The sequence below is a fragment of the Macaca thibetana genome, chromosome 1 (assembly GCF_024542745.1).
Source record: "Macaca thibetana thibetana isolate TM-01 chromosome 1, ASM2454274v1, whole genome shotgun sequence".
Classification (NCBI taxonomy): Eukaryota; Metazoa; Chordata; class Mammalia; order Primates; family Cercopithecidae; genus Macaca; species Macaca thibetana.
In genome coordinates, this window is record NC_065578.1 from 29,881,245 (window position 1) to 29,896,422 (window position 15,178).

General features: G+C 56.9%; 2 protein-coding genes across 11 annotated transcripts in view; one reads left to right on the forward strand and one right to left on the reverse strand.

The window, feature by feature from the left end:
* SDC3 (syndecan 3) overlaps positions 1–7,857 on the reverse strand; it is a 38,935-nt gene extending 31,078 nt beyond the window's left edge. Inside the window, exon 1 of the mRNA XM_050795614.1 lies at positions 7,815–7,857. The gene's annotated coding sequence lies outside the window, so the exon portion shown is untranslated. The remainder of the gene's footprint in view (positions 1–7,814) is intronic.
* The window catches only part of ZCCHC17 (zinc finger CCHC-type containing 17), a 1,254,002-nt gene that overhangs the window by 782,610 nt on the left and 456,214 nt on the right, over positions 1–15,178 (forward strand). The window lies entirely within an intron of this gene.

The following is a 15,178-nucleotide window of genomic DNA, read 5'->3' on the forward strand; positions in this document are numbered from 1 at the left end:
TGGTGCCCGCAATCGAATTGGCAATCAGTTTGCTGCAATTAGATTTCCCAGATCCCGCTGGTGATTGATTCTAAATTACCCTCATTAAAGTCTGGGCTGGCGGGCATGGATGGGGGAGGGCAGGATGGATGGTGGGGGGTCCTAGCTGGCAGTGCAGGGGTTACAGGAATCTCTAGGGGCGCCTGGGCCAAGGCTAACCCCAGGGTGAAGCAGCACCAGACAGCAGCGTAGAAGCCCATGGCCCACCCAGAAGAAGGATGAAGGCCCGAGTCAGTGTTATCCCCAGTCCCAGCCCCACCGCCAGAAAACCCTGGCTCTGTAGGGCATGTGATGACAAGATCAGATGGGGCTCCAGGGTAGGAGAAGGGGCAAATGAACACCAGGCTCCACCAGCTCCTGGCTGTGTGTGCTTTGGCAGGTGTCCTAACATCTCTGAGCCTTCCTCTAAATAAGGGGAATCTCACCAGCCCCCCAAGAGTGGTGGGAGGCTCAGTGGGACCATCTAAGGCTGGAGAGCCAGCCCCAATCCATGGGCAAGGCTCCGGGCTGTGGCTGGGCCACCAGCTGTGGGATGTCAGGCTGTAGGGCTGGCCATCTCTCTAGGACTCTCCACCCCTGAGGTCCTGTGTAAACATCAACAGTCACCCACTCTGGGCCAGGGCCCATGTGACAGACAGAACACAGCCGAGATGCTCCCTGGCTGGGAGGAAAATGGAAAGCACCCAGTCTCACCATGTCCTGAGCTCAAGCTGCAAATAACAAGGCCTCTCTGGAGTTCCAGGACTGGAAGGGCCTGAAGAGGCATCATGCAGGATGGACTGCAGGCTGCCCAACAGCTCTGGAGAACCAGCCCCCCAGAAACTCAGCACCATGGACCCTAGAATGTGCTTCCTCTAATCTGACTTAAGTCCTGCTGGCTCCAACTGGGAGTCCAGCCCATGGTCTCCTTCTAAGGGTACCCCCACCCCCAGGGTTCTCCTTCAGGCCATCCATGATCATTCAAACTTAGTTCCCACTCTCTCCAAAAGAAATCACTGCTCCTCACCTCCAAGCAGTAGTTCTTCAGTAAGACCCAGAGAAGGACAGGAAAAGAACAAAAACCAAGGCAGGTGAATGGAAAAAAACAAGATTTGCAGAAGCAAGATTTGCAGCCTGCTCCTTATTTACTTTAGTACTTTATTTACTTTATTATTTTATATTACCAATTCTCAAACAACCCTGAGGCTCCATTTTAAAGAAGAGACTGTGGGTTCAGAGAGGTTAGGTGAACTCAACAAGGTCACATAGCAGGAATGTGACAAAGCCAGGGATTCAACCCTGAACCAGCTGGCTCCAGGATCCCTGCTCCTTCGATGACTTCAAGCTGCCCCCTCAGGCTTGGGACACCACAAAACAGACACAGCACCAAGGCCAGGGGTGGGGAGAAGGCAGGCCTCAGCCAGCTGGGGTAATAGGGGTTGTAGAACCCTCTCCACCTGGTATAAAAGGCCAGCATAGGCGTTCCCTGCCCTCCACCCACAGCAGCCAGGTAAAAAAAGGGCCAGATCATTTGTCGGGGCCACCGCCACCCCCACTGCTGGGCCCTCAGCCATGGCTGCTCAGGCTCCCCCTGTAATCACAGCTTCCTGTTTGGCGCTGAGACTGGGCTTGGCCAGTGGGGGAGGGGAGTGGCTGCCCCTCTGGCCATGGTGGGAGGGGGGCCGGAAGTGAAGGCTACCGGGCCTCCTGGAATCTAGGGAGGCTGGGAGCCAAGGGGAGTGAGGGTGTGGGGGGTGCCGTCAACAAATATTTACCAAGAGCCAGCCTGATGTTCCCAGGATGTGATGTTAGGACAGAGGCCTGGAGGGGCCAGTGAGATGGGTCAGGAAGTCCAGGACCAGCCCAGACCCTGCTCCCTGCTGGGACAGGGGTTTGGGGGGGATGATGGGAGCAAGGGCCTTGGGGCCTGGGCAGCTCCTGGCTCTGGCCACCCTGTCCCTCGAGACACAAAATCACAGGGATCCAAGCAGCTGGGCTGGAGCCCAGAGTCACAGTCCCTTGGTCCTGCCCAGATGTGGTGGTGGCAGTGCCTTGGCACTCAGACCTCAGACCGAAGGCCCACCCAATGCAGTCCCCTGGTGCCTCCCAGCCCACGGGCACACGCCTTGCATGCAGCAGGACTCTGCCAGCCTCACTGTCCCCAACCAACCTACACAGGAAAAGATGCAAGCTCCCGCCTGAGCTCTATAGCTCACAGTCCTGACTTGCTTCATTCCTTTATTCCCTCATTCATTCATTCACTCCTCTGAATCATTCACTAAAGCCTGTGCCAAGCACAGAGTGGTCCCTGGGGGTTCAGTGAGAAAACACGGCAGCCACGAGCCTGCCCAGGAAGCTCAAGGTCTATGAAGAAAGCACTGACATCGCTCCTGACAGCTGGGGGACCCCCACCAAGACACACCCCATCTCTAAGCCTCAATCACTATTAGGCCAGAGAGAATCTTGGCTGCAACGGGGCCAGTGCTCAGAGATGGGGCAGGAGGAACATGGATTTGGCTTCCGCACACTTTCTAAGGGCCAGAGGGGGTTAAAGGCAGGCTGGTCACCTCTGCAGACTCAGCCAACACTGGGGGCATCTGGCACATATCAGGGCTTATTGTGGCTTTTTAGACTCCTCTCATCCTGAGATTCCAAATATTTGCCCTCTCCTGTGCCCTGATCACATGACCCAGACATCAACCCCTTCTGCACACACATGTGCAGGCACACGCACAAACACACATACACACACACACATATGCATGCACACACAATCTTGCTGACAGCCCTTCGCAGTTTATAAAGCTCTCTCTCTCCCCATCCCACACACCCCCAGTAGCCCTCAGAGTAGCTGCTTTTATGGACTACAGAGCCTTGCGAGGCAGTAGAGGAGGAAGAGCGCTGGCCAATCCCTCCCACATGGTGAGACAGCATCACCGACCTCCAGGGCTATGGCAGAATTAAGTGAGAAAAGGTACGGGACCAACCCCCCTCCCAGCACCCCCCGCTCCCCGCCGTCACAAGAGGAGGCATTTACTAAACAGTAGCTAATGCAGACATAATCCAGGGGGTAGGGAGGCCCCAGAGAGGTAAAGTAGTTTGCCGAAGATCACACAGCAAGAGGGTAAATTTAGGACTGCAGCCCAGGTCCATTAGCCTGTCAGGCTCTGGCTCAAACTAGCTCTGCCACTTCTGGCTGTGTGACTCTTAGCAAGTCACTGAGCCTCTCTGTGCCTCAGTTTTCTCATCTGTAAAAATGGGGGTTCTGGCCGGGCACTGTGGCTCATGACTATAATCCCAGCACTTTGGGGGGGCTGAGGTGGGCAGATCACCTGAGGTCAAGTGTTTGAGATCAGCCTGGGCAACATGGTGAAACCTCATCTCTACTAAAAATACAAAAATTAGGCAGGCGTGGTGGCAGGTGCCTGTAATCCCAACTACTTGGGAGACTGAGGCAAGAGAATCGCTTGAACTCAGGAGGCAGAGATTGCAGTGAGCCAAGATCATGCCACCACACTCCAGCCTTGGCGACAGAGGGAGACTCTGTCTCAAAATAAAATAAAATAAAACAAAATGGGATTCTAATAACTCCTACACCAAAAGATTATCATAAGGATGAAATAAGTCAATACATGTAAAGTGCTTGGTGGGTGGGACTCTCGGTAAACGTGACCTCTCTCTCCTTCTTGGGATGAGCCCCTCCTTGCTCTCCCCGCCACTGCCACCACTCCTGCTGCCCCGGACCCCTCAGGGACCCTATGTCCCCTTATATGAGGTGGGAGGAGCCAATGGGTTTCAAAAGGCCATTTTTTCATTTTTTGTTTGTTGCTTTCTTTTACTTTTTTCTCCAGCACAGCTCACCTCGCACCAACCCCCAACACACTGAACTCACCGCTGGAGGCATTGTGCTCACTCCTGCCCAGAGAGGAGGAGGCTTCAGGTTCAAATCCCACCTCTGCCATGAGGATAGTGTCACATCCCCCAGTAATGATTCTAAAAGCCAAGTATTTGCCCCCTGTTGACACGTAAGAAAGCTGAGGGTCAGGGCAGGCTATAGCCTCCTAGTGTCATGTGATGACCACTTTCATTGCTTAGCTCAAAACCCTCCTCCTCCAGGAAGGCTTCCCTGACCCCATCCATGCTCCCTCCCAGAAAGGTCCCATGTCCTGAGAGCTCACTATGTGGCAGGTGTGTTCAGTCTACTCAAGCAGCTCATTTCCAAATCACAACATCCCTGTGAGGCTGACACCATTACTGTCCCCATTTTACAGACAAGGACTTTGAGACAGAAAGAAATCCCTTACTGGAAATCACACAGCAGATGTCTGTCCCCAGAGCCCCTGGTACCTTGGGAGCTAACAGGCAGCATACATCTGTGGTGTCCCTGTGCCTGTCCCCCACATGCTGGAAGGGGAGATGGTTCACCCAAGAGCCTGGCCCAGAACAGCCCAGGGCCCCCAACTTTCCATTTTTTTGGTGAAGACAATCTCATCCTGGTAACGGAAGGCTCACAGTCACCCAGGGGAGCCTGGAGGGGAGAAGAGCAGGGATGCCTGAAACGGGGTGAGGAGGGAATGGAAACCACCAGGCCTGGGGCTGAGACTTCAAAAGAATTCCCTACTAATTCCCCTGCCCCCGCCCCCGCCCCCGCCCCCACCCCCACACTCTCTCTGTCTCTCTGTCTCTCTCTCTCTCTCTCTCTCTCTCTCTCTCACACACACACACACACACACACACACACACACATACACCTCCCACCCTTCCCACCTTCCCAACCACAGTACAGCAACTTTGTAAAACAACAAGAAATCCACATTTTTGAGCACTTAGTAGGTACCAGCCACTGGGCTAAAAGCTTTCCAAATTAAGCCCTTCCATTCTCGCATTCTCTCCATCTTAAAGAGGTGGAAACTAAGGCACAGAGAGGTTAGGTAACTTTCACAAGGTCACACAGCCACAAGGTAGTGGTCTTCCATCACTGGGAGTATTCAAACAAGACTAACACCTAAGATCCCTTCCAGTCCTGGACTTTTAAAAGAACATGTTTCAAAAGCTAACATTTTCAGGATCCTCACACTCCAAAACTTTGAGTGGTGACTTAAGTACAGTAGCTGAGGTGGCCTTAAAGGCAAATGTCCCTCAGAGTCCTGGTCACGTGGTCTGTCAGAAGAGGGACTCCTCAAAGGAGATGCCAGGAGACACATACACACACACACACACACACACACACACACACACACACACACCACAATTCACCATCTGCAGTGTGAATGAGGCCTGCTATCCCTGCCATCCCCATCCTGAAAGACACGAAGACATGCAAACACACACACACACACACACGCACACACACACACACACACGCATGCAGGCAGGCAACCCAAAGGTCATCATGTCCCTGCCCTTCCCTGCCCTGAGCCAGCCACCGCTCATCTACCAAGGCCACTCCTGGAGCTTCCCGTCTTCTGATCTAACCTCAGTCCCTCCTGCTGCAGGCACTGCCCTCCCCACCTGGTGTGGAACCCTGTCAACCAGGTACCACCCATTAACCCTTTTCCTCCCAAGCCAGGTGAGGACCAGAGGGATGATGCCCCTCCTTGACAGCCTGACCCCTGGGAAGATGTGAGGCCTAGAGGACATTCTACTTCCCACCACCTGGTCAGGAACCCCAATCCCTGCCCTGGCCCAGGCCCCGCCCACCATCTCAGCCTCTGGGCCCAGACTCTCGGGGGTCTGTTTCATCTACCACCTGGGTCTCAGCCACACCTCTCAGATTCAGGGCACCTGCCTTGCGAGGCCCTACTGTGCATGAGGTTATTAAATGCTCTCATTAAGTCCTTCCACCACCTCGTGAAGTGTGAATTGTTAGCCTTATTCAGCAAGGAAAGTGGCCTGCCCAGCGCTCCACCTGGCCTCCAAATCTAAAGCTTTCTGTCCTGAGCCCCTTTCATTCATGTGCACACCACGTGAATCCTGAGCTCCTTCTCGGGATACTCGTCAGTCATCTCATTGAATTTTTGCCATCTGAGGAAGGTGTCATTAGCCCCATTTCACAGAGAGACAACCAAGGGTCAGAGAAGTAAGATGCCCTGCCCAAACCATGCCATGAATCGGTGGGGGTAGCAGGATTGGAGTCCAGCGTCCTGTGATTCCCAGATCTTTGATTTTAAGGATGGTCTTTCAGAAATTTGGCTGAGAAGGCAACCCCAGCTTCTAGGATGTGCTGAGTCTCTATCCCTCCCAGGGACCCCTTCCTCCCACCCCACTTCCGGAAGAGCTGGGAATGAGACATCCTGGCCAGCAGGCACTTCACACTGGTCAACACTCAACACTTTCCCTCCCTCCAGCTGACAGCCCCCTAGCTGGGGAAGACTGAGGAGGGGCCTGTCCATCAGAGAAGCAAGCTTGGAGCCCCTGCCTGTCCTCCTCCTGTCTTACTGACTGGCCCACTGAGGCTGGAAGAGGGAAGGGACTTGCAGAGGCTGGCTGGACACCCAGGGTTGCTTGAGAGGCCTGGGTCCTTTTCAGTCTGGGGGATGCAGGACAGCATAGCTCCTGGAACCAACCCTGGAGGCTGGACCTAGAAATCCTCAGCCCGCCTGGGCCGGGATCTGGACACTTATCCAACAAGAACTCACTTAAGACCTGAGTCCCTCAAAGGGGGATGAGGTCCTTCCTTCCTCTGCCCTCCCTGACAGAGCTGGGACCAAGCATGGTTGCTGCGGTCACTCAAAGGGATACTCAAAGGTCACCTCATATATACTCTCACCTCCACCTGCACATGCTTGGTCCCCTTCAGGGTCCTTGTCCCATGCCCAGGGTCCCCCATGCACCTGCATGCACACGCTGGTATGTGTGTTCACACACACTCACGGGTCCGAGCACACGCCCACCACAGAGGTCTTTCGTACACACACCCTCACCCACTGCAGGCACACACGGCCATGGCCAACAGTGGCCCAGCTGGGCACAGGCACACATCATGCACAATGGGTCACCCTCCCACGACCACGGACGGGAGGGCACACTGGCATCCACCCATGTGGCAGACACATCCTTCACCTGCACACGCCCCACAGGTCCCTGCACCCCTCACTGAGGTGGCCACACACGCCCACACACAGGGTCACCCTCACTCCCCCCTCAGGTCACCTTCACCAAGTCACCCTCCACCTTCACCTCCCCCTCCCGGGCCCACTGCCCTGGCCGGCTGCCGCGACCCTGGGAAGAACCAAATGTACACCCTCCCCTCGGAGGGGGAACCGACCCGATTCCCAAAAAGTGGCCACGGTCTGGGCACACCCACGAGGCAAAAGCCAGCCTCACTCCCACCCTAAGACACACCCAGCCTGGACGGCGACCCCCAGCCCGCCGCCGGGCCCTTCCCGCGCCTCCCAGGCCAGCGCAGGGGTCCCCGCTCCGTCCCCGGGGAGACAGTTCCCGAAGCCACTGGGAGGTGGGGGAGCAGGGCTGAGGATCCGCGATCGGGGTCCCACCCGGGATTCCCTCTGGGGAGGGGTCCCAAAAGGAAGGAGAGATGCGCCCCCCGCAGATGACCGGCGGCGGGGGCGGCATCTCCCCGCGGATGCCAGCTAGGGGGAGATTCCGGCGGGGGCAGGGTGCGGAGAGGGGCGCTCGGGGAAGGGGCGAGGGGCGGCAGGGACCGCGGCCCGGGGGAAGGCAGCCCGGGGGGAGGGAGCGGGGTCCCGGGGCGGGGGTCGCGGGCGGGGACCGGCACCCCGCGCGGGGGACGGCCCCGGGGAGCTGTGGCGGGGATCCGTGCGCATGTCACTCACCCCCGCGGCGCGCCCCGCCAGGAGCAGCAGCAGCAGCGGTGGCAGGAGCAGCCCGCGGGCCCCGGGCCCGGCCGCGGCCCCGGTCCCGGCGCCGGCCCCGTGGGCGGGCGGCCCCGGCGCGGTGCGGCGGCCCCGGCTTCATGGCGGCGGCGCGGGCGCGGGCGGCGGGCGGCGGACGGGCGCCTTTGTTCCCGAGGCGCGGCGCGCGGGGCGGCTGCTTGGCGGCGGCGCGGCCCGGCGGCTGGACCGACGCGCTCTAGGCTCGCGGGCTCCCGGCTCGGCCGCCCGGCTCCGCCTCGCAGCTCCGCGCCCACAGCAGCCGCGCCCGCAGGAAGCGTGCGCCGCCGCCGCCGCCGCCGGGCCGCCCCCAGCGCGGGCGGAGCGGGAGGAGGGGCCGGGGCGGGGCGGGCCCAGTGCGCCCCCCGCGGGCTCCGCACCCTCTGGCCCCAGGCCCGGCCCCCGCCCCCACCCAGAAGGAGTACCACGCTGCCGAGTGGGCACCCGGACACCTGGGCGAGCGGCCGGCCTCGCCGAGCCGGGGGCTGGAGGGCGCGGAGCCCGCCGGACGCACCTCCGCGGCCGCCGTGCTAGGTAGAAGGGAAGGGTCTCGCTTGGGATGCCAGGGCCCGGGCCTGGCTCCCTGGAGTCGCCGAGCGGAGGGTCGCATAGGCGTTTTCATCTACAGCCTCCCCCTATGGGGTTCCACGCACGTGTCTCTTCCTGGACTCCCATCGTCACCCTCACACACTCAGCCAGTCCACCCAGTGGGCCAGAGGTCGTTCAAGACCACGGGCTTTCATGCCTCCAGGACACCCAGGGGCTGTGTGACCTCAGACCAGGGCCCGGCCCTCTCTGGGCCTCGGTCTCCCCAGGGGACCATAGGGGTGGTCACTTCAAGGCCCTGTCACTGTGGATCTGCAGAGGAAAAGCCATGCAGACCTGAGCGCAGCTGCTTCCACACCAGCTGTGCGCCTCCAGCAAGGCCCCCAGTTCTCTAAGTCTCAGATCCCCCATGGTTGAATGGGACCACCCCCTCCTGTGCAGGGTGGTGAGAAAAGTACATCTCTGAGTGGCAGTCTCTAGTGCTGGTGGTCTTTCCACCCTGTGTGGTCACGGTGCCTTTTCCCTCTTCACCTTCATCCCCAGCGGCATACCCTACTCTGTACTTACTTCTCCAAGTCTCCAACGGCGTGTGAGCTCCAGCGGGAGCAGGGGTTTGTGTCTGTCTTGTTCACTGCTATGTCCCCAACACCAGCACAGGGCTCGGCATGACATCCATGCTCAATCCAAATTTGTTGAATCAGTGAATGTGTTTCCCATTTACTGGGGCTTACCGCCATCCAAGTGTTTGGGGGCAAGATGGGGGAGAGTGAAACATTTCTTGAACCCTGACCACATGCCAGGTGCCCAGCACTTTCATGTTTTATATCATTTCTCAGGAACCCCATAAGGTCGGTGCTGTCAATGTCTCCACTTCTTAGTTGGGGAAGCTGAGAGCCAGCGAGAAGAGGTTATTTGCTGATGACAGCTGGCTGGACGTCTCTACCTTCAGCTACTCTCCTCTCTGGCCCCTGTGTCCCAGCACCTAGCTTACGGCCTGCCATTAGAAAATAGGAATGAAACTGAGTTGAAACTGGAACAATTCCCTCAAGAAAAGGGGAACCAAAACCAGAATGAATGGAGGGGCAGGCCTAGAGGAAGAGACTCTGGGGGACCAGCCATGGGTTTTTGATGTTGGTGACAACTGGACTTGTCCTGCAGGGCCCTTGGGAGGAGGACCAGAGGACAAAGGTCAACTCAACATGAAGTAGAGATGAATTAGAAGGGGCTCCCCGGGAAGGATGGAGAGCCCAGTCCCTAAAGGGTATGGAAGGCCAGCTCACCACCCTCTGACAGGGATCCTGGAGAGGGAAGACAGGGAGATTTTCCAACTAGGAATTCTGAGGTCCCAGCCTCTGAAAATTCAATTCTCAAATCTTTTGGAATTCTCAAATATTTGGCATGACATCAATGCTCGATCCAAATTTGACTGGCACGTTGGGGAGATGGGCAGGGAGAATCTGATGGGGAGCAGAAGGTGAGAAGTTGGTTTCTGTTGAGGTAGCACAGCTTGGAATTGAGCTCTGGCTCTGGGTTGGCCAAGTACCTGGGTTCAAATCCCAGTTCTGCCAGTTATGAGCTGCGTTGTGTTGGATGTGTGACTTAACCTCTCTGAGCCTCAATTTCCCAACTGTGATATAGAGATAATGACCACAGAGAGTTCATTCATTCATTCATTTAGCAAGTATAAATTGAGTGCCTGCTGTGTGCCAGGCCAGGTGCCAGGTTGTGAGGATTACATGAGCTCTTCCCTGCCATTGTAATGGAGTTCAACGAAGGTGGGTGGGATGAAGCTTATAAAGGAAAGGACTCAGATGCAGGGATAACATCGTCTTTCAGAGGGACTGAGCAGATCCCAGGAACAGACCAATCCTGAGGTGCTCCCAAAGGGCCGGCAGGGTTAGGGTGGGGATTATGAGGAGCCAGATGTCAGCTGGTCACAGACAGCAGTGGCAATTCTAAGAGGCAGTGAGTACCCTGTCTTGAGAGGTATTCAAGGCTCGGAGAACTATCTAGCAGGGAGACCATTAGGATGGTTTCCATGAGTAAGGTGAGCAGTGAGCATGGCCCATCTTCAGAGGTTCCTGCCAGCTCTGAGACTTCTGGAAGCAGCAACCCTACTTCGCTGACACCCCGGGGAAGAGGTGGGGGTGGGGCAGGGCAGTGGAGAATCTTTGGTCTGGACAGGCCAGGAGCGCCACCTGCTGCTCTTCAAAGACACTGGTCACAGCCAGAACTAAGACAGTTCTGGGCCCCTGAAGGTCCTTTTCGTCTTGCTTCCCCACCCCTCCTGTCCCAGGTTTCCCTGGGGTTCACAGATGCACACATTTGCCTGCCCTCAAGCACACAGGGCATCCACACAGTCACCCTTGCCCAGGCCTCCTTGTGCATTGAGCCACATCCCCACATACTCAGGGTCTCCCTTCACAGCACCATAACCTTACCCACAGGCACCTGCTGCTGCCTCCTCCTGGCACAACACTCACAGTCCCCTCTGGCCTTTAGAATACACACTGCCTCCTCTGGGAAGTCTTCCTGATGTCCTCTGGGTGATCAGGCCTGGTCCTGTCCTGTCGGCATCCTGATCACACTCATCCTGCACTCCTCACCCTGCTTTCAGTCCCTACTGTCTGTCTTGCTCCAAAGTGGGAGCATTCAGTATCCCAAATGAACAATAGCTGTAGAAGAGCGCAAATGGAGCTGATTATGGGCCAGGCACTGCTCTCTCAAATGCACACTCACATTAGCCCCATTTCCAGATGAAAAACAAATGCACAGAGAAGATAGGAGACATGCCGAGGCAGCACGACTGGCAGTGAGAACTGAGATCCTGACCCAAGCCAACAGTTACACTGCAATGCCAGGCCCAGAGGTGTATTGGGAGGCGTTTGATGAATGAATTAGAGTCACCGAGGGGATTCACATAGTCACACGCCAACATGCAGACATACTCAGATGCAGTCTGGCCCTTGGGGAACCCCGCAAGGCATGCCTAGTGGCTGCATCTCAACCTTTCCATCTCACCCCCACCCCAGTCAGAGCCTTCTCTGTCCTTGACAGGGCCTCCTAGCTCTAACCAAGCATCTGAGGGTTGGGGAGGCCTCGGCCACATCTCTGAGCTCCACTCAGGTGAACCTGAGATGCCTTATTCAGAGTGGCACGCCCAAGCCTGGCACACAGTAGGTGCTCAGTAGCTGTTACCTGACTCTACGTGTCCCCCAGGGGATTGGTTAAGCCAACCGGCTCTCTGGACTTCAACAGTCCCGTGGCATCCTAAGAGCCAAGATTGATGGAGGCTTTACTACCTGTCAGGCACTGTTCTGAACCAAACACACCCTCATTTACTCCTCCCCACAGGCCTGTGATTTGGGCCCAACAAGCAAACTCGCCTCCCAGGGCTGCTACTGTGAGGACCAAATGAGCTGCCAGCCCTGGAGTCTGGAGCACAGTGAGCCCCATCCGTATGCTTGCTCTCTACTTCGTCCCATTTTACAATTGGGGAATCTAGGGCTCGCGGGAGTTCAGTAACTTGTCCCAGGTCACACAGCCAGGAGGAGGGCAGCCAGGATTTGAACCATGTGATGACAGAGCCCTGGCTCTGATGTGATGATAGAGCCCTGGCTTTTCACCTTGTGCTGAGCTGCCTCCGTAGGCAGAGGGGACTTTGTGATCCTTACCAGACCTCTCAAACACAAGTGCTGTCTCAGCTCGAGGCAATCACAGGGCTTGCAAAACAAGTCTCCATCCTCCTCCCTCCCCACCCCAACCATCTCCCATCACAACTTCCGGTCTTGCCCAAGAGTCAGGATGGAGGCCACAGCCCAGGCTTGCTTCTGAGAAAATCCAAGTGACAGCAGTCCTGGAGGTCAGTGACCCCCAAAGCCGAGGAATCGAAACGGGGCTCTGACAAGAGGGCTCCAGATCGGGAGGACCCCAGAGTCCTCCTAGGGGAACCTGGGGAGACTTGGAGGCCATCTGGTGCCCCAGTGAGTAGAAATCTCACTGGGGAAGGATCTGCAAGGGCTGTGGCGGGGCCAGGGTGACCGGTGAGAAGCCTTGGCCTCCCCCCAACAGGGGGCCTCCATCGTGGGGAGCCTCCTGCCCGCCCAAGGGACCTGGCCTGTGTGAGGGTCTCACAGAGCCATGCCCCTGCCCTTAGTACACAGCCAGGCTCGGTCAGCCTTCCGTGACCTCTCTGTGTGCTGGGAAAGTCCTTGTAGGATGAGAGGCTAGGTGACACCCCAGGACACACAGCTGCTAGACACAGGTTAGGATTTGAACTCAGGCCTCGCCTAGGTCTGTGAGTTGAGGGTTTGCAAACTGTGGGTCCCAAAGTGTTCCTGAGAGGTCCCTCAGGGCTGGCATGCAAGGAGGGGAAGTAATCAGATTTTGTTTGAGCTCAGTGGCCTGTAGGTCACAGAGCAAGTCCTGGGCTGGCCTTGTAGGAGGGAAGGGGCTGTGTAGACTCAGCAGGGCCTGTGGCTGAAGGAGCCCCAGATGGGCAGTCAGGGAAGGGATCTGCTTGAGGGGAGAGGAGAGCTCTGGGACCCCAAGCAGGGTAGGGGTGGAAACAAAGTCGGTGCCACCTCTGTGGGGTCTGAAGCTTACACGGTTTGCAGGGATTTTGAGGACACATTTAGGAAGAAAGCTTTGGAAAGCGGCTGTGCAAATGAAGGGCCCTGAAGCATCAGCTTCATTCATTTTACCGCAAATGTGCCTCTGAATGGCGGCCCGCCACCCCGCCAGATACCATCGCCTGAGTCCAGCAAAGTCAGAGGTGGACTGGGTTAGGCATTGGCTCACTCCTGTAATCCCAGCACTTTGGGAGGCTGAGGAGGGTGGATCACTTGAGCTCAGGGGTTCAAGACCAGCCTAGGCAACATGGCAAAACCCCATCTCTACAAAAAATAAATTTTAAAAAAACGAGCCGGTTGTGGTGGTGGGCACCTGTGGTCTCAGCTACTCAGGAGGCTGAGGCAGGAGGACCACTTGAACCTGGGAGGCAGAGGTTGCAGTGAGCCGAGATCGTGCTACTGCACTCCACCCTGGGCGACAGAGCAAGATCTCGTCCCACAAAAACAAAGGAAAAAACAGAGGGAGCCTGGGCAGGGAAGGGCTACCTCCTCTCTGAGGGAATCTAGGAAGGCTTCATGGTGGCAGTGGCAACATCTCCCCTGGGCCATGTCAGGCAGGCCTCGGAGAATTGGGTGCTCTAAAGTGGTCCTACAGGGGCTGAGCCCCACCCAGGAGGAGAGCCTCCAAGGCCCTAAGCTCCAGCTTGAGGCTTCATCCTGACCTCGTGTGTGGACAAGGCTGAAAGCATTCTGGAGGCTTGTTCCCTGTGATCTAGAATGGAAAGAGCAGGCAGGGCCTACTTTAACTGACCATTTCACAGAGGAGAAAACTGAGGCCTGAAAAGGGAATGTGACTGACCCCAGGTCACATAATAAACCTGTGGCAGAGTTGGGACTAGAACCCAGCTCGCTTCACTCCTTGTCCTGGGGCCTTTCTCTCTTGCACTCCCTTCTCCTGGACCAGCTGCTCTGTTTATACAGAGCTCTTAGGATAAGCCCCCTCCCCAATCAAGATCTTCATTCAAACCCACAGGCCATCCCACTCTGGCCATCGAAGGTCACAGGACTAGGAAATGACCTTTGGTACAGCCCAGGCCCGGGAGCTGTGCTCACACACAGGCCCTCTTCTCTGCGCAGGGGTGGGGAAGCTGGATGAGGAGAGAGGAGGGGAGGAGAGAGAAAGAGGAGGATGGGAGGAGGGCACTGCCCCAGAAGCCATTCCAGGGACACACCCCCGTGCCTGGGAATAAACTGCTCATTTGGAATCATTTTCCTGGAATCAAAAATAAGCCTCCCTAAAAATACATTTTCTTTCTCACCTCATTCTGAGGCTAGAGCAGCTCAGCTGCCTCTAGGATGTGGGCGGGGGAGAGTGACCGGGGCCTGTGGGGGGAGATCCCCCTTTCCCAGGGCTGTGGACACTGACCACTGGGTCCCCCTCTCTGAGCACAGCTGTCATTGAGATATGCAGTACATCATGTTTGTGTGTGTGTGTGGTTTTTTGGATTTTCGAGACGGTTGAACCCACATTCAAACTTCAACCTAGAGTTATCAAGCCCCAGCAAGGGCTGGGCACAGATGTGGACATGGAGAGAGCTCCCACAAAGGGTGGGAGGCAGGCAATAGGTAAGCAACTGCACCAGGGGACGCCCTAGTGCTGAGCTCACCTCCTGTGTGCCCCTGAGCAGGTGCTTCTCCCACCCTGGGCCTCAGTCTCCTCGTCTGTAAAGGGATCAGTTGTGGGTAGCCACACTGAATTCTCTGCAGGCATTCCTGCCGCTGGCCATGGTGGAGGGGAAGAGCATCTGCCCTGGCAGCACTGGCTCCAAAGAGAGGCCTGGGACACTCGGGGCTCAAATTCTGGGTCTGCCACTTCCAGGCCAGTGGCCAGGGCTAGTTTCCTCCCATGCGAGTTAGGGTGAGTGACAGCTCACAAGGCTGGAGGGAGGTAAACAAAAGCAACACAGGACAGCACCCAGCACAGGGCAAGGCCCACAGTCACATGCAGCAGACCCTGTGTTTTTGTTGTTGCTGTTTTTAGAGACAGTTGTTTTCAGTCTGTTGTCCAGGCTGAAGTGCAGTGGCACAATCACAGCTCACGGCAGCCTCTATCTCCTGGGCTCAAGAGATCCTCCGGCCTCAGCCTCTGGAGTAGCTGGAACTATAGTGGGCCACCACACCAACCCTAGG